General features: G+C 37.8%; 1 protein-coding gene across 2 annotated transcripts in view; it reads right to left on the bottom strand.

The window, feature by feature from the left end:
• Positions 1-23,654, bottom strand: part of LOC134213876 (fibronectin type-III domain-containing protein 3a-like) — a 193,536-nt gene that overhangs the window by 61,514 nt on the left and 108,368 nt on the right. The gene's annotated exons all lie outside the window — the stretch shown is intronic.

Genomic DNA, 23,654 nt, shown 5'->3' on the forward strand with positions numbered 1-23,654 from the left:
TTCTTCCAAATACTTTAAAACAATATTTATTTCACCTTTTAAAATCGAGAGAACTATAAATAACATGATAACGTCAACATATTAGACAATTTTCCTATTAACGATGAAGGATCATTTTTATAATCCTGGCCTTTTGGCAGCACGGTGCGGCTAGAAGTTCTTGGGCCGAGGTGAATTTTTGTTCGGTTTGTGAATGCATTTTAAAATGTATTCTAGTATGTTTAAATAAGTTCTAGTGAAACGAACAAATAAGAATAATTGAAGTGCGGGTGTTTAGAATTATGGTGTGGTGATTAACAGCTTCATGCAATGGTTGTATCGAGCACTGTGACGATTTTCAGGTAGGTGTTTATTCGATAATACCGTTTTATAAAAGTGGAAAGAATCACTCCGGCTCAGTGGTGTGGCATCGGAGAGTGAAATTTTGAATTCTACATTTTTATTTTCTACAATTGAATCAATTAGGAGTAAAACAAGTGATAGAAAAATATTGAGTATTGTGAAAAATAAATGGAAGACTTTTTAAAAATTATCAACCATAAACCTACGACTTCCAAACAGTTTAAATCATTAGTTTTCTGTGCAGTGAGCCGGGAACCGGGTCCATAGGCCCAAGTAGTGATTTACCCTATGTGCAATGAAATAAAATTGAATCAATGATCGTGAATGCTTATGCTGTTGTTGTTACTCTCTATGCCGCTGGTCAAGTATCAACTCATTATAGGCGTAAGCGCGTAGCTGCACGTATAGTTATAAAGAAAACGAGAAACAAAGAAAAATCGAACTGAATAACAAAAAAACTTTCTTCGACACCTTCTACAAAAATGGCACCATTTGGACGCATTTCAACACTCACGGAATTGTATTAATGGGTGAAGGGAAATGGTAGAAAAATTAACTAGCGAGCAGAGCAGAGGTTCGGTGTTTTTGTTTGGTGCGTGGCACGGAGCCACAAGAGAAAATAACTTCCGAACAAGCGCAAGTGAACTAATTGGCTTTCGATTACACACCGGCAGGAATAATGATTTTTGACATTTATTAACCAGACCGCACCTGATAGCTACGAAACATAACCGGTATCGAAGTGTTTTTTTCTATCTAATTAGGAACAGGGGCGTCTCGTGGACTTTTTGTGCACGTTGTTCATCAGTTTGATAATAAAAATAATTCTTTATTCTGAGCGAGGTAACACAAACCGCACAAAAATAGTTGTAGCAGCTTTATTGTGACTAAATCTGGTCACATAACTTGCAGTAACCTACGTGAAACATGTGTGCTGTTAGGGTAGGAAATTTTAGGGATGGAAATTGTCTCGACTTCCGGCATCAAAGTGTCATCGTGTTTCGTGTTAGCCTCATGATATACGAATGCAGAAATGGTAACTTGGCTCAGGAACCTCATAATTAATAACTGTGGAAGTGCTTAATGAACTGCGAAGCGGCAATGTCCCAGTGGGGGATGTAATGCCAATGAAGAAGAAGATTTTTTTTGTCTTTATTAGCGAGACTTTCAGCCCTAGGAAGAAGAAGAAGAGAGCATACTACAACTTCGTCTAAGAGTATATTACTATTCAGACTAAGGCCGGAGTGGCCTTTGCATCACATAAAAGTCGTTTCCATTTAGCACGATTCATGGCTACAAATCGCCGATCACGTATTTTACGGAGAGTTCGCAAATCCTCTCACACCTGATCGATCTTGTGCTCGTCGGATCGTTGTCGAGAACCATTTTCACCGAATTACTGTCCGACATGGATGGTTCTCCCAATGCCTCCCCCATGTACCGTCCGCCATCTGCACTCCACCATAAATACTACGCAGGATTTTCCTTCCAAAAACTAGTAGTGCGCGTTGGTTCTCCACGATCATCGTTCAGGTCTCTTGTCCGTAGAGAACTATTGGTCTAATGGGCGTTTAGCAGTTTGGCAAGGTGGCGAACTCTATTCGATTGCAGCGTCTTGCGGGGTCCAAAGTATGTACGATTTCTAGCTACGATGCGTTTCCAGAATTGCTTCGCTGGTATTGTTCTTGTCGGTAACCAGTGAACCCAAGTACACGAATTCTTCAATCAACTCGATTTCGTCACCACCGATACAAACTCGTGGTGGGTAGCTTATGTTGTCTTCTCTTGAGCCTCTTCCTAGTTGATGACCAGTCTGATCCGCTAAGCTTCCCTCTGCAGTATGTAGTAGGCTTCCCACAACTACTCAAAGTTATGTGCCACAATACCAATGTCATCCTTGCCCTTCGTATTACCCCTTCCAAGACGATGTTGAATGGCAGGCTCGAAGAATGCATTGCTCGAAGCCTAATAATTACAACGTAAGACATCTCGACCTTTCAGAAGTTTGAGACTCAAATATGCAAAACTCCGTAAAGGTTGCCAATATCATTTTCCCGTATTCAGTTTGAATTAGATTGACATAACTTATAGTTAAATGTGAAAAAAGAGAGTTCCGGCGACGGCCGGAACTTTGAGTCACCCGAAGTTTGAGTCACCCAATTTTATCTATAATTCGATCTGTTGCTTCGAATATTGTCCTATTACTGTTATAGCATTTTTAACGCTCAAATTCAGTATAGAGCGTAGAAGATTTTGCATGCGTAATTTTAGAACTCGCTACTGATTATTTTGAATGATTTCTGATAGATTCTTTAGGAAATCCATCATACCCCGGAGACTTATACTACAGAAAATAAAAAGAGTTGAAACTCTTAGTATTCTCATCTTCAATTTTTCCATATAATTGACGAAAATATTCTTGAACTATGCAGTCTTGGTAGAATTATGATTTAATCTCAATCATCGAGACGTCATTACGTGAACTCACTAGCTTGTGATTCTGCAGGGAAAGCATCGCATTCGAGTTTTCATCCGATGCATTCAACAAACAAGAACATGTAAAAATCATGCAATGGTGTAAACTGCGAGTCGAATCATGAACTATTCTTTGGGCCATGAGTCCGGTGAGATTTGACTCGGATGAGATTTGAGGATTCGAGAATTAGAGTTTTTCCCAACACGTTTCTGTCAAAACATAACATTTATCTACCGTAACTTAGACTAAGGGTCTGTCTCATTTGGAGAATTAAACTTAAAAGTGACAGTTCGAAAATTAAAAAATCACCCCGTTATAATAATGGCTGGTGCTACCCAGCAATTCCAATAGGACATCGATGGAAAATGATTCGATATCTGTCAAAAGTAATCTTGCTCTGCGAGCAGGGTTATTTGATAATTATTGAAATGTCACTTTTAAGTTTAATTTCAGTTTAATTATCTAATTGAGACAGACCCTTTTTCAAAATAAGGGACGGCTGTACATGTCAATGTTTGCAACTTCGTGATTGATCCGAACATTTTTTATTGCAGGCCCTGATAAAAATTTCCGCCCTGAAAATTTAGTTCCAAATGTTTCCAAACGACAATCTTAATTTTTTTTAGATATTTCGACTGGATTAGAAGCTAATAATTGGGATTTCCGGCTTACAGTCACATGAAAATGTTGATAATTTCAAATCATTGACAACGTTTCGATCCGGATGATGAACTTAACTGGCAAGTTAAGATTCTGCAAACGCACACTTTATTTTTACTTTACACTTTACTTATTACACTTTATTTCACTATCGGTACTATACACGGGGAAAAATATGACTGAAGCTGCACGCGGAACTTGCGCATATTTATATCTCCACGCCTCATGTTCTCGAACACGTCGAATGTTCTGGCACTACGTAGCTCTTTCTAGGCGTGCATGATATTGAGGATGGTGATGATGATAATGATGATGACGATGATGACAATGATGATGTGTCCATCGTCGTGTCCTCTCATTCGTTCTCTCATCGCTGATTGCTGCCAATGTGTGATCTGGATACCATTGTTGGGTGTTGTTGGCATCCGAGGAGCGGATGAATTCAATTCCTTCCTTTCTGGACATACCGCCAGCCTTGAAGCCTCGCCTGATTCTTGACTATTCTACAGCGTATGTCAGTTCTTGGCTGTGCATTGAAGATGCGTGTTGAATACTCTGGAAAGTACGCTCTGTGCAATACAGAGCTTTTGCTGTTAAAGTCTGCTGAAGAATCTTCTGGCTTGTATTTCATCGGTTGAATCCGGGTTTACTCTAAAAGTAGTTGAATCCACGCAACACTGACTATGTCGATCATGCTGCTGACATATTCTGAGATCGTCCGAACGATGCAACAAGCTGTTGTGTCTTTCATTCCATGTTTGGAGCCTCTATAACTACATCTTCCTATTTCATGCTTAGAAGAGAAGCAGTTGAAACACAACTTCAGCTTCCTAACCTTTATTTTCTTGGCAGTATGACTCATCGCGAGGAAATTCTTGCATTTCCATATCGGATGATACTGTCTGCTTTCATACACCTTGCAACCCACTGAGATCGTTGAGGTAAACGATATAGAATGCATGTAGGCCGTCCCTTATTTTGAAAAAGTGCGATATTTTATGGTTTCGTAGCTGGAAAATGTTTGTATTAATGATAAATGAAACTCCTAAATTTTTCATACCGGTAGGTGGACGCTAAGTAGTCCCTCAACGGACCTGAAGCAATAGAAGAGGTCATCCTCCACACAGCGTCAAGCACGCTACTGCTATGCTGCTTATTAGTAATGGCTTTAAGCAACCCTGACGATTGCTAACAAAATTAAATAGAGTTGCCATTTGTTTGTTCGGTAGCTTCTTTCGAAAGTCTCCTGTATACACACATGCCTATTATAATCTTGTATGAGCTTAATAGCTCGCTCTGCGCGATAATTCACCACCTTAGAACAATTCACCAGATTTATAACAATTTTTTTTTACCATTTTGATATTCAAGATTTGTGTTCCTCTCATTCGCCATTATGGAGCCAGCACATCGAGCAAAGTGCTTGACGCTGTGTAGAAGATGACCTCTTCTTCTATTGCTTTAGGTCCGTTGAGGGACCCTTTAGCGTCCACCTACCGGTCTGAAAATTTAAAGAGTTTCATTTTTCATTAATACAAACATTTTCCAGCTACTAAACTTTTTCAAAATAAGGGGCGGCCTTGCACAGGCTTTTGATGTTCATCTTTTGTTGTCATTGAAGTACTGATGTCACACTCTTTTGGTGATGAATTGTACGATATCCTCGTATGTCAGCGAATCATAGTCATAAGTTTGGCTATCCAAATCCCGTCTTGATGCTTCGTCAAAATTACTCGCGATCAGGTATACCAGAATTGTACTCCATTGCATAATGACCTCACCAAGGTGATGTATAGATTTAAAACTGTTGATTTTAGGCATTATCATTCACTTTTCTTTCATATTAGATCTAAAACTATTTTTTAATTAGCAAAAAAACTTCTTTCTGTTAGTCTTTCGCTTCTCTTTACATAAACAATGGATGGAACGGGAGGGAAAACATCAAGTTTTGATAAATGATATTTGGAAGATTTTGTACCAAATTAATTTGGCTGCACTGGCGACCACCTCGTCAGAGCAACCGACTAAAGAGCTGAGCAGAATGGATACGATTGCGTGCGTTTTGAAAGTTTTGCCATCACTTTACACTTTATTTTACTTCACATCACTACATCATCCTGTACTACGACTGAATGAAGTCGAACGAAATACATAATGCCGCAATTTTTTCGAAACGAATGCAAAAACGTACGAATCGAGTGATTCGATTCGAGATGCACAATGCCACCCCTGTTTTCAAAGTTTTTCCGCAAAGACACTTCATGTCTCAGCATATTGATTAGATAGAGCTTCACTATACCCTGCAGCAATGTTTTTCGTGATGGAACTTTTATCCAGCTTTACTGAAGACACAAACATTGTATTTAATTTTTTAGCGAATAAAACATTTTCAACGCACTCCTAGTAGGAATAAAAAAAAAACTTTTCAATTCAAAAGATGCCCGACTAGTTAGTCATAACAAAATTTAATAAAGATGTGTTTCGGGATGTTCATATCTTCACGCCTCATAACCTCGAAGCACGTGGAATGTTCTGGAACTGCGTAGCTCATTCTAGGCGTGCATGATATTGATGATGATGATGATGACAATGATATCGTCGTGTCGTCTTATTCGTTCTTTCATCGCTGATCGCTGCCAACGAGCGATGTGGATGTCATTGCAGGTGCGGTTCGCATGCGAGGAGCGCGCGCGAACACTTCGCGTTATTCATGTTGGAAATTAATTCACTCCTCTTTTTAACAATAACAACTTTCAAGATACAGCAATTCTCGGTTACTTTTTCAAAACGGCGTATGTCGCAAATTGTAAACAAACACGTTTTTAACAGCATATGGCATCAAATTCATCTAAAAATGTGTATATCTTCAAAGCTACATGAAAATGTGTTTTTTAAAATGTAAATCAATTTTTTGCAAAACGGTGTTCATTGTTGAAAATATTGCACATACACCGCTTAGCAGAAAATGTACTTCAAAAGTTTTTCGAGCAACTAAATAGTTTGAAACGTACGTCTGCTTGTTCTTTTCATCACTGATTTCAAAATTAAGCATGTTGCTTGAATATTCTGATTTTCGTTAAGCAAAACATTTTACGTTGATTTTCTGCAGCAAATGTTGTTACGTCGTGTTGTAAGTGTTGCATTTTTTTTGTCGCGAGTGCGTGAAACATTTCAACTTGGCGCAACATTTCGATGTATCAACAATGCAGCGTACGGAGCAGCGTAACATTTCGACGAAAGTTACGAAAGACCTCGGTCATGCTGACTTATCAAAACGACGTATGTGATTTATCTGTTGCAGAACGTTGTAACATATATTTCTATCAAAATAACTGAAATGTTCACACGCAGTTAACAGATTTCAGGGTCAGTGACGATGAACCTTTTTCATAATGTATCGTTGATGTGTATTTAATTGCAATAAAAATGAATAGTTTCTAAATAGGAATAAAAATAAAATCTGAAAACTTCCAAGCTCATTTTCTCAGCTTGATCAAAATGTTACATACGCCGATTTGAAAAAGTTCCCGAGAATTGTCGAGAATTTGTAGATGCCGAATTACTGTAAGTCTTGCATATTACGAGTTTCAAAACTAAGAACTTTCTCCCATATAGGATGTACCCAGATGTACCTATAAGAGTCTCCATTTAGGATTGCGAGTAAAGGCGTAGCATTAAAAATCCGGAGATGACAAATTCTATTCGCGGTAGAGTTTCCATTTCCCGGCCATTTTCGTTGTCCCGGGATTCGGGATGAACTTGTTCTTATATCCCGGGATCCCGGGATTTTTCGATGTTACCTTAGAAAACTTATTACCCTTCTTACACCCTAAGAAGGGTATTATTTTTTAATTTAAAAACGATTCTACTCAATGTTCAGGGGTTAAGTTCATATTTTAGAAAGCCCAGATAATACAGATTTCAAATTGGAACTCAATTCAATTCTAATTTGAATCGATTCTTTCGAAAAAAAAACGGCTTCAAGAAGCAAATAATATTCACATTTTTCTCGAAAGGTAGATTACCCTTTTGGAATATATAATCGCCGAGTCCAAGAAGAAGGGTTCGCTGGCGGTTGAAGTCGGCTTGTCTGTTTGCATTGTTTTGAATATGGATTGGGTTTAGACAGTTGCTGGGATTGCATTCAATATTAGAGATGGTCGGGTTTCACATTTCGTAGACCCGAACCCGACCCGAACCCGATTCAGAAATTCCTTTCAAACCCGGACCCAACCCGAACCCGGGATGAATAATCTTATCAAACCCGAACCCAACCCGTACCCGACAATTTTTGCAGTCTTAAGCCCGAGCTGGACCCGAACTAATTTTTTGGCGGAAAACTCAAACTAGATGTTTTCTATTTCTCTTTACACCCAAAAGGGTATAGGCCCAAACAACGAACAAGCCTTAAATTAACCAGAAACGAATAAAAAATTTCAATACTTTATTTCTCAAACTCGTACCCGACCCAGACCCGACATTTTATCATCTCACAAACCCGTACCCGACCCGAACCCGACATTGTTTTAAATTTCCAGGCCCGAACCCGAAACCCGATCATCTCTATTCAATATCCTAGTGACGAAAGATGGGAGATGCCTAATAGAATCGTACTGGGCCCATAACCTATCGGATATATGGGAGCCTCCTCACAAAGAAAACACAATACTAGAGTATCCTCCAACCCATGGTAGGCTACTAATTGATACTTTTACCAAGAGCTGCAGCTCTTCTAATCTTGAACAGATCGCTTCCTAATCTTGATATTAATCGTTAATTTATCGTTATCGCCGATAAAGTTAATTGTGTTCAACGTAATCGCTTGCTGCGATAAAGATAAATCAACTCAATTACTAATATCGGAGTTCGATAATTTAACGTAAGTTGACTCGATAATTTAACGATAATGGGGTTAATAGATTACCCGATTAAAGTTGGTATACAATTTTGACAGAAGCCGAGAATTGGACAAATTGATTGTTGATTTTGATCGAAGCGATACACCGAAAAATTAGGCAGAGCATCGGGGTGGGACCACTTGTACTTGCGCATTTGCTGGAAAGTTTGTTGTTCGAACGTCGATTGGAAGGACATGAATTGAATCAAGAATTGGTTTGGAGGCAAGAAGCTCAGGAAGACTGACTCAATGTTGGGCGGCGCGAGGAGATTAGCAAGACGAATATCAGCTAGTGTACACAACCTCACTGTAGACGGGCGATGGGTAAGAGGCAGGCGCCAAATAGATGTAGCTGATATTGTACTGTAGATACTTGTCGTTTAATTAATCGAGAGCTGTAGCTGCTGGAAAAAGTTTCAGTCAGTAGGTGATCTATTAACTATCTCCTTTTATTTTCATATCTGTTCCTCTCTTACTAATTTAATAATAAGATGATATCGATTGTGTATCACAAAGAACCTTGGCTCCGTATACATGCCTGAGCCTACCAAATAAACGAACTTGGAAAAAAATCATGCCTGATGGGAGGTATAAAAATATGATATGAGTTTATCACCTAAGTTGGGTTTCGCGTTCAAAACAAATAACTTTTGTAAGAAGAAAAATTACACTGTTTGCGACCCGGAAATGAAACAGTATTTTTTTGTCCCGGGAATCCCGGGATTTTCGGGATTCAAAAAATAATATCCCGGGAATCGGGAAATCCCGAATTTTGATAAATCCCGGGATGTCCCGGGATGAAAACTCTAATTCGCGGTCTAGGATGTTTCCGGGTTGAGAACATTCTAAACTCCTCGGACATAGTGTAGCCATTATGCTTGCCACACAAGATATATATTCATGCAATAGTGGCAGGCATAGATTTGATTGATAACTATCTTCTTCTTCTTATTGGCATTTCATCCCCACTGGGACAGAGCCGCCTCGCAGCTTAGTGTTCACTAAGCACTTCTGAGTTATTAACTGCGAGGTTTCTAAGCCAGGCTACCAGGCATTCGTATATCATGAGGCTAGCACGATGATACTTTTATGCCCAGGGAAGTCGAGACAATTTCCAATCCGAAAATTGCCTAGACCGGCATCGGGAATCGAACCCAACCACCCTCAGTATGGTCTTGCTTTGTAGCCGCGCGTCTTACCGCACGGCTAAGGAGGGCCCCTAATTGATAACTATGGGAATGCTAATAAAACACTAAGTTGAAAATTGGGCAATGCTCCAGCTGGAATGAAGAGCCATTGAAGAAGAAATAGAAGATAATATGTTTATGTATATGACAGTACAATATTTACTTTTTGCACTTTTCGTATTGGTCTACATATTGTTATGAATTTAGTGGAAGGTTGTAACATGATTCTTGTTGCTTTGCTCTCAGGTTTCATTTAAGTTTTCAGGTTTGTTTCCAGAAAAAATCAAATCCTCTAGTAGTGATATTGCTTTTCGATTCATTTAAAAAATAAAAAATTCCTGATTTTACAAGCCCTCCTTAGCCGTGCGGTAAGACGCGCGGCTACAAAGCCTAAGACCATGCTGAGGGTGGCTGGGTTCGATTCCCTGCCGATCTAGGCAATTTTCGGATTGAAATTGTCTACTCGACTTCCTGGGCATAAAAAGTATCATCGTGTTAGCCTCCTTGATATTACAGATGATGCAAAAATGGTAACCTGACTAAGAAACCTCGCAGTTAATAACTGTGGAAGTGCTTAATAAACACTAAGCTGCGAGGCGGCTCTGTCCCAGTGTGGAGATGTAATGCCAATAAGAAGATGAAGAAGAACAAAATTTTTAAGATGGTTTTCAAAAAAAAATTCTAGTGTAAAAAAATAACTTTGAATACGTAGATATCAATAAAAAGTAGATTACAAGGTTCTCAGTTACCCTTGGTGCAGATGATTGATTTAATTTAAAAGTCAAATAAAATATAAATAAGTTTGAATTCCATTTTCAGAAAAAAACATATTTTAAGCTCTTTTTAGTGGAATGTATTCAACCGTCCAAGACGAGTATATTCATTTAATTCCACCAATTATTTCGATATCTTTGCAGATACCTATTTCGACCAAAACTGTGTGGTCGTTTTCAGTGTCTCGTACGAGTCGAGTCAAGTACGAGACACTGAAGACGACCACACAGTTGTGGTCGAAATACGTATCTGCAAAGATATCGAAATAATTGGTGGAATTAAATGGAGAATACCCCGAACAAAGTCTGAAAACATAATGACAGCATATAGAAAACACATTTTGATTTCGACATCAAATTGAAATCATAATTTGTTTTCAAATACGAATAATCATGATTATTGATTACATATTTTGATCTCATTTTACTGTAGATTTCTAAATTGTATGATCTGACATCAAAATATGTATTTATTTTGTTATCGGAACCAATATCAAATTTAGATTTGCTCTCATCGATAGTAGGAATAGTTTTCTATTTGATGTCACAGTAAGATTTTTCTGCTATACATTTTGTTATTTTAACCGTTAAAACGATCAAAAAGATATCAAATTAAGTAATCATATTCGGCGATTTCACAACATCAAAACGAGTTATCGTTTTGCTCGGGACTTAACTCGTCTTAGACGGTTGAAGTTTGAATGCTACAGGAAATTGATAATTGTAGAAGTGGTTGCCATTAGAATATCAAATTGATTCTAAATCAGTGACGACTGGATATCAGAGATATTTTTTGTGTCCTTTTTAGGGATTTAATTTTGCGAAAAATTATCAGGTTTGAGTGATCAAAAATTCTATCAAGGAACCGAAATATAAGCAAATAAAGCAATTGGCTTGAGGATCATCGTTTTAAATAGATCATTGGTCTAAATAGACTTGTACACTGCCTATGATCGTAACAGGCATTGGAGAAATGGAAAGTTTAAGTTTGTGATATGTTCAGTATGGAAATCTGATTTATTTAAAAAAAAATGCCAAAAACAGCAGAAAAACTTTTTTTAGTTGAAGATTTCCATAGCATCATTAACATTACTTGCTTGCTTCAACGGAAATAGATTTCCAACAAATAGAGTACTTACTTCCTTTATTTAGCAGTATAATAACTAAATTAACTTGTTCGTTAGCAGGGAAATAATTAAATCGCCATATTAATTGTTTAACGTTCGATGTTGATGGAGAAATTCCGTGTTTTTGTAGAACTCGTCTTATTTCAAGGAATCAGCTTATAGAAACAAAATAAGATATTGGTTTCTTTTGTGGTTCGGAATATTTGTTTTCTTCACTATTCTCAAAAATCAGTTTTTTTAGCCAATTTTGATAAATTTTGGAGAAGATTTCGGGAGAAAATTTCCAGAAGAATAATTCTATAACATACCAATACAGTACCAATTAAATTATATAATTAAACAAAATTAAAAATGTATTGAACATTTATGGATCGTTGTTCCGATCTACAGGCAAATATAGCTCGTTTTTGCCATTTTCGAAGGACTCCTTTAGAAATCTCGGAATTTTTTTTGAAAACCTATCAGAAATTCCTTCAGCATCGTATGGTTTTACTAAAGGAATTTCTGAATAAATTTTCACAGGAATATCCTGGGATTTTTTCGACGGAATCACTGAAAGAATGTGGGTCTCCTTGAGAGCAAAGTTCCAGTTGAAATGTAGAGCCATAGAAGAAGAAGAAGACTAAAGGAATGTCAAAAGAAATTTTTGGCGGAATTTTCTAAATTATTCATTGAGGAGTTCCCAGCATGAGTTCCCGAAAGAATTCCTGGAGGATTTTTGAAGGGAATTTCAGGAGGAATTTCTGAATGAATTCTTTGTTCTGTTCTTAAAATAATCTCCAAAGAAATTCCAAACGGAATTTCTCAAAGAATTCCTAACAGAAACATTTACGATACGAATCTGTGATTTTCTGAAGAAAAAGCTAAAAAAAATCATAAATAAATCATTTTCTTAAAAACCCAAAAGAATTACTGAAGAAATGTCCGAAGAAATTTTTAAATAACTAAGAATAACTAAGAAAATTTCGAAGAATGTATTTCTAAAGGAATTCCTAAAGGAATTTTTGAAGGGACTTCTAAAGGAATCCTTAAAGACATTTCAGGATAATCTACTAAAAAGTTCTCAATGAAATGTTTGAAGGTTGTTTTAAATAAATTGCCAAAGGAATACTTAGGAAAATTAGGAATTTTTAATATCTTTTCCGATGAAATTCTTAAAGGAATTTCCAAATAAATTCGTGAAGGTATTCATTTTCGAATCATTTTCTAGAATTCTTGAAAAAACTTTTAATGTCGAAAATAGCATCAAGAGTTCCTTTGAAAATTCCTTCAGGAATTAATTCGAAAATTCCTAGTATTTCGTACAAAAATTTTGGAAGGCATTACCTGAAAAAAATACCGAAAGAATTACTGGTTAAGCTTCTGAATTGAGTTTCCGATGGAATAACTAAAGAAATTTCCGAAGGAATACATGGAAGATTTTCTGTAAGAAACACTCGACAATGTGGTCTTATTCAAAATTCGTTTTGAAGCGATGTTATTTACATCTACTTACTAAATGCTTTAATAGTCTTACCAAAAAGATTTATTTTTAGACTTTCCCATACATTTTGTTGAACCGGAATGGCAAATTCATATTTCATCTCGCTGATTAACGCCAAATTTTGTATAACGGAACCACTTATTAAATTTATCACATGCAGGAACTGTCTATAATTTGATAGACACGGTTCGCCTTTGTTGTGTGACGCTGCTCTGCTTGCTTGCTTGCTTCCTCATTCATAGCGTCGTGGCTACGAATTTCGCAAGATAGCATACACATATGTACACAGTTATAGAGCGCGCACTCCAGCTAGACAGCGAATGGACGAACCAGAGAGGGATCGAACGAGGAAATGTGACTCCTTTCTTTGAAGCCGATGCTCCCGAACGAATGCCACAGTCTCCCACGGCAACAGGCCCCCTTTTCCGCGATTCAGCCAAAACTAGTGGTGCTGTTCCATACTCGTAATCATTTCTTAATAATTGCGGTCTACTGATACAGTGTGGTCTTATAAAATAAATTTATTATTTTTACAAAAAGAAATAAATAATTAGAGAGCTCTGAAGTTAAAATATGATTCGCTTCAAGGGAATCCGATTCTCGATCTCGAATCGTTTACTCAGCGGGATCACATTAAGGTGCAAAGCAAACCAGACTATTGCAGAATGTTGAACAAATTTCAATTAATGAATAATAAATTTCAATTAAGCATTAATGTTGACGATGCTTAAAAATCTCACAATTAAAATCTGAATAAAATAACAATAAATACTAAACGAAAGCTTAGAACCGGCAACGTCTTAGCCGGACAATGCAACTCGTCATCAACAACGTCTCATGTCCTCCAGACCACTGTGAACGAGGAAACGTGCCGATCGCTTGTGTCCCAAACGATATTGGTGGGAGTCCGCAACTGATCATCGCATCGCTTCGAATCCCGTCGATTGTCACCTTTGTCCGGACTCAGGCTGGCCGAGTGTGATCTCACACACTCTCCCACCACTAGACCACAAGCTGGTCTGCTGCTGCTGGCTGGATGGCTGCTGGTGCCGATTCTCTGTGGGACGACCGCCCGACGACGACGGCTTCAAGTGGTTCAACACACAGAAAAGTTGATTGTACTCTGTGCGAATAATGACCTTGATTAGTTATGCTCTTTTTTTGTCTCTCATTCACTTCTTCCAATTCCAACCCAGCCAGGCCGGTCTCTCCGTGTCATTCAGCTATTGGCTACTACATAGTGGCTGACTACAGTCGAAGTCGGGGCGCGTTCCTACTGTGCCCCCCAATGATGGTTTATAGCCCAACTTGTATTCCACTGGCGTGTGCACGAATACCGGAGACTGGTTTTGCCTTTCCAGTTTTGTGCATAATTTTGTTGCTATGCAGCGTTTATATTTTTGGGACTCTTTTATGAGTGTTAATGATATTAACAACAGTCTCGCTTATTTTGGGAGCATTCGTCAGACGCTTCCACCCCAAACTGGTGCCATGTTGTTCATCCGAAAGAGTTTTCATTTGATAAGAAACATTTGAAATTATGACGTGTGACTGTGACTGATCAGAGAATCTTGATGTTTCAAACGAAGGCACATTCAGCAACATGATGTTGAAGAGCCGGGTTATCAAATACAACTTGACGCGAACCAATCAGACATTATTTTTGGTAGCATAACGCGTATGGAACTAGTAGATCCCCACTCCTACACAATTAGTGTACGGCTCAATAGTCTTCAAAGTTTTGAGTACTAGGGGAACGGTTTGGCACTTCATCCCATAGCTCCTATTTACGTCCCATCAAAAACAAAGTAATGAAAACGAATTTGGTTGGTTCGTATTTTTGTGATTTTTTTCACCAGTGAGCACGCGTGTTAGCAAAAAGAAGCGACGAGATTGGTGCTGTATTACTTTGTTTTGCGATGGGATGAATATATGTTCAGTTAGATGGAAAACGGAACAGTTCCCCTATATCCCATTTAATTCCACCACTTGATTGTAACTCTACAGTAAGGTTATTTTCAGTATCTCGTACTCGAATTACAAGTAGAATCAAGTAAGAGACAATGAAGAATGAAGACAGCCTGTCCTTTGAGCTCGAAATACGCATTTGAAAAGTTTAAATCAAATGATGGAAATAAATGCGAAAAAAATAGTCCGAAATTTGTACGGAGAATGCTCCTATAATTGTAAAAACTTTCTCCATGATTTTAAGCGAAAATTTCGACAAGATTTTTTGCGAAAATTTCTTCAAGGAGTTGGATGGAAAATCACTCGCAATATTTTGGAAGAAATTACAAAGGAACATATTGGAATTTCAGTGGTAAGCTTCGAGAATATTAGCGAAAATCCCTGAAGAAATTAATCATCTGGGTGCAAATTCCACACGGAGTCCTGCGAATTATTTATACATAAATTCCTACGAAGAATCCCTCGCGAATTCTTAAGATCTTCTAGAATTTTCTGGGGAAAGAGTTTTTAAGTAAGTTTTTTCAGAACATTCTGGGAAATCATCCGAAAATACATGCAGAAATTTCTCTATGAATTACTGCGAAAATCACTTTGATAATTCCTGGAGACATATTTGGTAAATTGTAGTAGATCTTTCTTCTGAGATTTTTTTTAGTAAAATTAAGGCGGAATTCCTGCGGATTCTTTCTACAGAACTTCCTGCGATCATCGCTACAAGAATTTTGACGGAAACTTCTCCGTGAATTCTTTCAAAAATGTCTTCGCATTTTTTTAGGACGAAATGTTGTAGAAATCCATTTCAAACTGTGGAAAATTATTAAATTTCTTATAAAATCCTTGTAAAAAGGGTGGTTTGGGAGATCTAATTTTCAATCGGGAACTCATTTAGAAATACCTTTGGAGCTATCCCAATATGTAGCGAAAGTACTTTACAGAATTCCAGCATTTTTTTTATCAGAAATACTTATGGAAGTAAACTTTTTTAATTCTTTACAAATTTGTCTGGAATATTTGTGGAAATTCTGATCAAAATGTGCCATTTGCTGTTTTCTATTGTATGAACTCTGATTTGCTCTAATTGGAATAAAACCTTCAATACTTATAGAGCAGAAAAAAATTGCTGAAAGGAAAACTTCCAAAAACTGATGTATAATAATCAGAAACTGACAAATACTTATCTCGGAATTATAACGAAATTGAGGATACAAAATTGAGTATTGAATAAGAAAATTACTCTAAAAATGTTTTGTAAATGTCATGCTTCAAAATGAAATATAAATGACAACACGTAACGTCCCTCCTTTATAATACTTGTAAAATGCATGCATGGCTGCAAAATGGTGGGTTGACATCAAGAAAGAAGCGCCCAACAGAGCTCTGGTCCCCACAAGTTCATATCTCACGCTTCCACGGGTCGTCCGATGACAAAAGACCGCCAGCTAAGGGTTGTGTTCTTAGCTGGTAGTGCAACCTGGGCACTATTGTCCTTCTGACATCAGCTAGAGTGAGAAGGTACGCCTCGAGCGTCTGTTCACCAGGAGGTGCGGCTCAAACAGCGTTTGTCTGGTACCCAGCGGCTGATCAACGAAATGCTGTATCGTGTCAGCTATACCTAAGGTGGCAGCTCCACTAGCGCGGACAAGCTGTGGAGTCGCATACACTAGATGAGGTTAAAAAAGCTGTTGAAGAGCTGAAAAACAATAAGGCTGCGGTTCAGCTCCCCGCTGAACTTCTCAAACATGGCAGTGAGCAGCTTTATGAAGTTCTGCACCATATTACGTCGAAAATATGGGAAGACGAGGAAATGCCTGCTAGCTGGTTGGACAACCTCATTTGCCCTCTCTTTAAGAAAGGGCACAGACTGGAGTGCGCCAATTATCGAGGAATAACCCTCTCTCATTCAGCGTACAAAACTATGTCCCGTATTCTGTTCAACAGATTGAGACCGCTTGAAGCGTCCTTCGTCGGGAAATACCAAGCATGTTTTCGTGAGGGCCGATCAATGACGGATCAAATGTTTACCCGGAGACAAATCCTTGATAAATTCCGAGAATACAACTTGCAGACACATCATCTGTTTATTGATTTCAAGGCGGCGTACTATTCAGTGAAACGGAATGAATTATGGCAAATTATGCTTGAACATGGTTTTCTGGCGAAACTGATACGGCTGAATCGTATAACGTTGGACGGATCGAAATCAAGTGTAAGGGTTGTGGATGAAATATCGACGTCATTTGTTACCTTAGATGGATTAAAGCAGTGTGATGCACTCTCAAATCTACTGTTCACAGGGAATCAATTTTTCTGAAATGCGCTTGCGAAACAAGCGACAAAAGAGAACCAACGACAAAGCTTTGTTTTTGTCGGAAATAATAATGACAAAGATCCGAAAAATTTTGTCAGCAACAAAAAAGAAGACAATCTTGTTGCTAACTTTTCATCCCGTTATTTTGCATTATTTCTAGAGCAAATTTCGGTTTTATGCTATCATAGTTTCTGATTTTATGGAAATATTCGAGAATCCAACAATGATTACAATATTAGCATCGTATTCTCGGAAATATCAGAGCATGCAAGGCAAATGATTCTTGTCATATTGTGTTCGGGTTCTGATAAAGGTTTGTTGCTAGGTGCGTTTGTCAGTAACAAACTCTGTTGACGACAAAGGGTATATTGTTAGGCGTTTCTCGAATATTGATTCCCTGACTGTTCAATATAGCGCTCGAGGGAGCGATTAGGAGAGCTGGTGTGCAAAGAAGCGGTGCCATTATCACAAGATCGCATATGCTCCTGGAATTTGCGGACGATATCGATATTATCGGGACTGATCGCCGTGCCGTGGAAGAGGCTTTTGTGTCTTTTAAGAGGGAGACAGCGAGGATTGGACTCACGATCAATACCAGCAAAACGAAGTATATGGTCGCTGACAAACAACGTGGGTTCATTAGTGGTGGTGGTAGCGAAATGGTGCTGGATGGTGAAAAGTTTGAAGTGGTAGATGAATTTGTTTATCGTGGTACATTAGTGATGTGCGATAATGATGTTACCCGCGAGGTGAAAAGGCGTATTGCAGCTGCAAATAGGGCTTATTACGGACTTCGTAACCAGCTTAAGTCCCGTAGTCTGCAAACGAAAACAAAACTCGCGCTGTATACTACTCTGATTCCATGAAACATGGACGGAGGAGGCTGATCAGAGAGCTTTCGGAGTGTTTGAGCGTAAGGTGCTGCGGACAATACTCGGCGGTAAATAGGAGAACGGTATCTGGCTGCGCCGCATGAATCACGAATTGTACCAGGGTATAAAGGGCTGGATATTATTAACGGTAAACTACGGTGGGCTGGTCACGTTGTTAGTATGCCGAAAGAACGTCTAGCTTCATTTGGCATGATCATAAAAAAAACATTAATTAAAGTATATTATAATATCGATTCTTATATTTTATTTAATAAATTTTCATCTAGAACTAAATTAAATCAGCGCGAAATCTTAAAATCGATCGCCTTTGAATTACCGTGTTTCATGAAAATATTTTTTTCGTTAGAAACAACTTTACACTTCGGGACAGATTCGCGATTCGGGCGTAACTAACTAAACATTGTTTTATTGATTCCGTAGGATGCAAACATTTTCCTCCTATACTGATTCCCTGACAGGAAAGCACAGGCCTGTTCAACCATTTTAAGCAATGAACCAATTTTCAGAATTAACACCCGTGAGCAGGCCAAAAATTATTCGGTTCACATTTTTATTTTTAAATAAAAACATAAATGAACCGTCTGTTTGAGAAACTGCATATGTAACATTTTTGGCTAAAATGATATTTTTATATATTTATATATAAATCCTCTTCCAAAAATACGTATTCTGGCAAAAAATACGAATACGTTCAGGAATGTATGAAGTTTTTTTTCGTTTGTTTGAGAAACTACATATGCCCACGCACTTTGAAGAGCAATTATAGAGTACTGCTTACAGTTTTTGCACTGGAAGTGCCCCAGGGTGTGTCTGTGTCTGTACAGATCTGTATCGAAGAAATCGAAAGGTTCGTTGCCAATTTGTTCAAAAACAGTTTTTGTTGTTTTCTCGAGATTGTGTAAAATGGACTTATGCAGTTTCTCAAACAAATGATTCAAATCTTTTTTACGTGGTAGGTCTTTTGTTAGCATTAGCATTAGCATTGAGCAATTCGCACAAATTTGTAGGTGATACAAGCCAAGACTATTGTATGAGAGTAGCATCACTTTCATCCGTTACCACAGATATTGATTTGGAACTAATCACTATCTCTTAGATGGAAGCAGTGCACTCTCCAATAGTCCAGATCTGTCCTGCCCACGTCCTTGCGAATGCTGGGGAAGATGAAGGATGGTTAGTCGGACACCTACTTAAGAAAGACGCAGAAAACTCTACGACCTCTCATAGGTGCCACGGGAGGTTTTGGAATTGTTAGTGTGGAAGGTTATAACAGTAGGAATCGTTTTGGTAGAACGTGAAACACAGAAAGAACTATGATAGAAATACAAAGTAGGGAAGGGACGAGCCTGGAATTGAACCCACGACCTCCTGCTTATAAGGCAGAAGCGGTAGATTTCTTACGTGGTAGGTCTTTTGGTGCACAAATTACGTAACGCAAAAATTCGGGATTTTGAACTCCTCCCCACCTCATGTAACAAGTAACGCGTGACCAGATTCCCCACCTTTAATAACGTAACGCTCTCCGAGATAACCCCTTCCCTCTATTGCCAATTATTATAAAAACGTCACAAAAAAACTCGTCATTGTTGTTTTTTTATGTTTTCAGCCAGACATAACATAGAATTAATGCAAACTACGTATCCGATTTTGATTTTTTTTTATTATTTTATTTGGTTTATTTAGTTACGTAACGATTCATACATTTCCTCCTCCGTGTCACAATAAGTAACGGTTGCTCGACCCCCTCCCTCCCCTCAAGCGTTACGTCTTTGCTACTCTCCAATACTCGATGCGTATTGATTGCGCAATTGGTCATCGAAATACGCAAGAAGGATTACCAGGGGCCTCATTGCGCATCTCCTTTCGACAACTCTTTCGTATGACAGTTTGCATGGTTTGCCCGTTTCGAGTCGAGATGCGCAATGCCACCCCAGTTTTCGTCATATAATGAAAATGCTTCCAATGTTGGAAAATAATAGTTCGACGTGTTGATCCTTGACCATTTAGATGTTTGATGATATCTATTGGAAAAGGCAAGTAAATCACCCATTCAGGATCATTCAGATTGGGCATGGGCTAGGAGAACCGGATGAATGCTGTCATCAGAGAAAAAGTAGAATCACTAAAATTTACCACGGCAATGTATAGCCAACGGAATTCAAAATAATTTTAAAAATTACAAGCTGATTTATTTTTGAAAAAAGTTTATTGCACGAGATTAGAAATTTAATAAACATCAAAAATAGTACCTTTTCCGGGATATTTTCGAGAAAAACATTTATTATCATGAACAATCAAATAAATATATGTACAATGTAGATAATCAAAAGTCTAATCTAAGCTTCAAATTATTTTCAAATACATAGGGTATCTGTCCCCATATTAATAACAGCCCGTATATTAATCCCAATATCCCATATTAATCCCAACCATCGATAAACCAAATAAAAAATCAATTCAATTACAATTTCTCACATCGTATGTACACAATAATGGATGGAACACATTCTTGAATGTTTCGAATATTATTCAAGATTTTCTTAAAGTAATGTTTTAATGCACAAGAATCAAATTATTAAAAGATAAAATTATTATGCACTTTTATTTTCATTTTCATACCTCTGAACTGTTGGTTTGATGCACTGCTCGATTGCTACTAGCAGATTCATCCGTTTTCACACCGTTGTTTTCCACTCAATTTCAAGCTAACACAAGTGTATTTTTTCGAAACTCGCTTCACAACACATAAAGCACATCACATTTTCACTATGCATATAAATATATTTGAAAAACCAACGCGATTTCCTATAGTTTAATATAGGTTTATTTCGAACAACGTCTAAATTATCCTTGCCCGTATTCCAAACTGTTTACATGCCTTGCAGTACTCTCAAGGGTTGCCGACCTAGATTTTTATTTCAAAAATGCTTGAATAAACTTTTACTGTGAAATTCAACTCTTATGTTTGTAAAATAAGGTATATCGAAAAGATAATCTACGACAAACATAAAATTTAACTGATAAGTTGAAAAACTAACTGCAAATTCGTAATTATATTTCAACTCAAATACAAAACATTGTGGAATTCGACATCACTGCAATCATATCGTTACGTATACACACAAGTAATAGTGTGCGTATTTTATGTTGGAAACAGTATCATTGATATAGGTACAGGCATAGGATTAAATATTCTTGAATGTTATTGAAATAGGTGCATGACGGTGATGATGTTTTACAGCTAAATACTTCTAAAATGTGATAATAATTTCATTTTTGAAGTTTCCAAATTGTTTTCAATTAAAAATTACGTGAGCCGAGCATAATTATTCTCATGTTTCTTGATTATTGGGTGAGAAATCAATGCATTTTATATGCGCATTGCCTTATTGTTATTGATATAGGAACAGATACCCTATCATTTTGAAATTTTTAAAATTAATTACCAAATTGCATCCCATATCTCACTGTGGAAATTTTTCCGTGATTCTACTATTTCTTGTTTGACATTCCTCCTAGCGTATCGGTTTTCCTTTATCTTGTAAAAATTGTGCGATTTCCTTTCGAAGAGTATAAAATCTCCTTAATATGGTACCATGGAAATATCTCCATGCTCTCTTCTTAGAAGTGACAAAAAGCCCGTGTTCTTTTCGGTAATTGCCAAAGTAATCAATTGTAAATATGCCACTTAAGTTTCGAGATTTGCTTACATTATTTTACTAGTTATAGAACATCGACTATCCATGAGGTCTACTGTATTGCATGACATGCTATTTTATTCCGAGAAGATTACAAAATTCATTGGAGGGCTATAGAGTAAGGGTGGAGATCCAGTTAAAAAGATGCAAATTTGAACTTAATATGATGAATCCGATCAGAATATGCAGGGTCAGGATTTACAAGAAAAGGACAATTAATTGCATATTATTCGACAACTCTTGTTTTGTTAAATATCTTGGCTGTGTATACGCACAGCACATGTTTCGAAATGGGCAAATTGATATGAAATTTGCGAAAAAGAATCCACGTGTCTTGGAGGGACTTGAACCCTCAACCTCCTACTCTCTAGGCATAATAACCCCTACACAACAAGGCCACTTAAAGGTCACGTTTGCGGAAAAGCCAGCAGAATCCGAGTACCAGACTCCACCGCGGTTAGCTTTTTTTTTGCAAATTGAATATCTTTCGGATGCTTGATTTGTCCAATCGTCACATATGCTTTACTGTTGTATATCCGGATTCTGATGGCTTTTTCGCAAACGTGACCTTTTAATGGTTCTGTTGTGTAGGGGTTATCAAGCCTATTCTTTTTTCGCAAATTTCATATCAATTTGTCCATTTCGAAACATGTGCTTTGCATATGTACAGCCAAAACATTCAACAAAAAATGAAGGGACATTACTTTGGAAATATCGAAACTTCCGACGAACCACATTGTGGCCACCTAGAGTGAGCCCGAGATTCCCTAATCGGACGCATGGTCGAAGCACTCACAATCAATTTCTAAAACCAAAAGCATCCACATATGTGTAGTACACCTTACTCGGAACATAAGCAATTAACTTTGATTGAACCGAATTTATTGGTTTTATGATTGCATTAACTATTTATATTCGCAAATATTAAGTAACAATAACAAATAAAATATCCAATGTAAATAATGACTCATCATTTTCCTATGGAGTACTAATTTGGCTCGTGTTTTCATGATCGCCTCAGCATGGCAAATTTGCTTGAGTAAAAATCATATTCAAAAATGTTAATTAATAATTGTTGAACAGAAAACTCAAGTTACTGGGCACGCCAGTGTGCATTATGAATAACTTGATTGTGCTTCTTTTTTTTATTCTCCGGATTGATCCATACTGTGTTTACACGAAATAATAATGACCGTCTGGTTTGTTCGCTTAGACAGCAGACGTAGGAACCTTGTAACTCGTCTTCACCTCCCTTACTTGCATGTGATATTTCAGTGTCTCGTGTCTGTTTTATGGATAAAACTGTAACATATATCGGAGTACATATCGCGAAACGACACACGATAAACTTATTCCTGTTTGTGCATTGACGTAGCGTAGTATTCACGATATCGGGGAGGGATGATCTTTAGAGCTCCAGTTTAAGTACTTACGCTGGACTCAACAATCTGACAGTCAATAAATTATGTACGCAGATATCAATCAGCGTTCATCCGCTGTCCATCGGTTTCCTACTTCATCAATTAGCAACGGCTAGGCGCGAAGCCACTTTGCCCACTCTATTTCTCATCGACGACAGAATGTCGTCGACACCGGGAGATCCCATGACTAAAAGAACAAACCGCGCGGCCTTTGGGTGGCAGAAATTCCCACATGTAAACTGGTTTTTGGGTACGGCTTGTTTGACAGTTTAACAGATCAGCTCGGGCGAGTTCTTTGCCCTCTGACGGACTTTGTGATACGGCATCGCACGTTATTCGTTCCTGTTGGAAGACTAAGCAGCGCTGTCGGGCAGTAAGCTTCACTGTCGAAAAAAATGATGGAAATTGGCGTCTCTTGAAC

The sequence above is a fragment of the Armigeres subalbatus genome, chromosome 2 (genome assembly GCF_024139115.2).
Source record: "Armigeres subalbatus isolate Guangzhou_Male chromosome 2, GZ_Asu_2, whole genome shotgun sequence".
Taxonomy (NCBI): domain Eukaryota; kingdom Metazoa; phylum Arthropoda; class Insecta; order Diptera; family Culicidae; genus Armigeres; species Armigeres subalbatus.